The 2,214-nt window shown below is 37.9% G+C and overlaps 1 protein-coding gene across 4 annotated transcripts in view; it reads right to left on the bottom strand.

The window, feature by feature from the left end:
* The window catches only part of NSRP1 (nuclear speckle splicing regulatory protein 1), a 50,938-nt gene that overhangs the window by 45,672 nt on the left and 3,052 nt on the right, over positions 1 to 2,214 (bottom strand). The gene's annotated exons all lie outside the window — the stretch shown is intronic.

The following is a 2,214-nucleotide window of genomic DNA, read 5'->3' as shown; positions in this document are numbered from 1 at the left end:
TTGCATAAGAACTCATCTCTTACCTTCCCACATATTCGATGTGGCTTCCAGTTCCTATTTATTTCTGTGGTGTCTCTCATATTTTCCATTTATTCTCACTGACCTCAACCTAGGTTGATGTCTCTTACCTGAAAAAGCCTTCTAACAAGTATTTTGAACCTTATCATTCATTTCTCCCATTCTTTGCTTTACAATTCAAGAGTCATCTTCCCAAGATAAAAGTGTGATATCACTGAATTACTCAAAACCTACCTAAAAATATAAAGTTGAAATTTTATATGAAAAATTTAAGGTACTCCACAATCTGGCCCAATCCTGTTACAACCTCATTTGCAACATTTTTTCCTATACACCCTGTTCTCCAGCCACGTTATTCCACAAAAATGCCTTGTATTTGTATGCCATTCTGTATTTTTTTGCTGTTCTCTCCCAACTGAAATTATTTCCACCCCTATATTTTTTTTCTGAGACAGAGTTTTGCTCTTGTTGCCCAAGCTGGAGTTCAATGGTGCAATCTTGGCTCATAGCAACCTCTGCCTCCCAGGTTCAAGCGATTCTCCTGTCTCAGCCTCCCAAGTAGCTGAGATTACAGGCATGCGCCACCATGCCCAGCTAATTTTGTATTTTTAGTAGAGACGGGGTTTCTCCATGTTGGTCAGGCTGGTCTCATACTCCTGACCTCAGGTGATCAGCCTGCCTGGGCCTCCCAAAGTGTTGGGATTACAAGCGTAAGCCACCACGCCTGGCCTCCACCTCTATTTTTGCCTACTGAAATCTAAACCAGCCTTGAAGGCTATTTAAATGCTTATTTCTGCCTCGATTTTCCTGCAATAAAGTGAATTATTTCATTCTCTACATTTCATTAACATTCTGTAGCTCTATTACTAAAACAAGGCAAGACAGAAGAAAGAAGAGTATAGGTTTGGGGACCAGAGAGGTCTGTGTTCAAATCCCAATCTTGCCACTTATTTTTCAGTCACATGGCCTTGAACAAATTACTAAACCCGAGCTTCAATTTTCTGACATGTAAAATGAGAATAATAATACATCACAGAGTGATCTGGAAGATCAAATAAAGTTTAATGAGCACATAGGAATCCTCGCTATCTTAGTTTTCTTTCCAAATTTCAGTCTGCTTTATATTCATGTTTACATGTCTGTCTTCCTCACTAAACTAGACACTGGTTGAAAGCAACACTATATACAGTCCCCCGAAAAACACTTAAAAGGGTACCACATAATAAAAAGCACTTAAGCTACAGATGCAAAACTCATCAACTCTTAACCTATAGTAGATATTAAATATTAATGAAACAACATAATTAAAAAATCAAAATTTGTAATTAGTAACTTCCTCAATATTCTATTTGAAAATACTGTAGTTGGCTACACAGAAATGGAGATTTAACTAGTAACCTTGATTCATTTCTTATGGTCCATTATTCTAAAATTTTATGAAGAAATTTTTAAAAAATGGAAGAAAAACAAGTCACTGTTAAGGAGGAAAAATCCATTTTAAGAAAAATGTGATTCTACAACTACAAGATGGATCTGGCAATATACTGAGTGGAGTAAGTTAGATATAAAAAAGTACATACTGTATGATTTCTTTTATATGAAACTCTGTAACAGGCAAAACTAATTTAGCAATAGAAATACGATCACTTGTCTGGGGCAGCAAGTGGGGAGGTAGACTGACTCCGGGAGGGTATGGAAGACTTTTTGGGAGGGGAATGTTTAAATCTTGATTGGGGCATATACATTTCTCAAAAATCATCATATATACTTAAAATCTGAGAATTTTATATGTAAATTACACCTCAATTTTTAAAAAGCGTGAGCCATACAGAGCCAATGTCTTCAAAACTAGCAAAGAAATACCAAATACGTTCAATTATCTACCCATGCTATTGTATAATAAAAACTGAAAAACAGCCAGGCGCAGCAGCTCATGCCTGTAATCCCAGCACTTTGGGAGGTAAAGTGGGTGAATCACCTGAGGTCAGGAGTTGGAGACAAACCTTGCCAACATGGTGAAACCCTATCTCTACAAAAAATACAAAACATTAGCCAGGTGTGGTGGCAGGAATCGCAGCTACTCGGGAGGCTGAGGCAGGAGAATTGCTTGAACCCAGGAGACGGAGGTTCCAGTGAGCTGAGATTGCACCATTGCACTCCAGCCTGGGCAACAAGAACGAAACTCTGTCTCAAAAA

Source organism: Cebus imitator, unplaced genomic scaffold, assembly GCF_001604975.1.
Source record: "Cebus imitator isolate Cc_AM_T3 unplaced genomic scaffold, Cebus_imitator-1.0 Scaffold140, whole genome shotgun sequence".
Lineage (NCBI taxonomy): Eukaryota > Metazoa > Chordata > Mammalia > Primates > Cebidae > Cebus > Cebus imitator.
The sequence above is the reverse complement of the archived record's forward strand: the minus strand, read 5'-3'. Positions and strand labels throughout refer to the sequence as shown.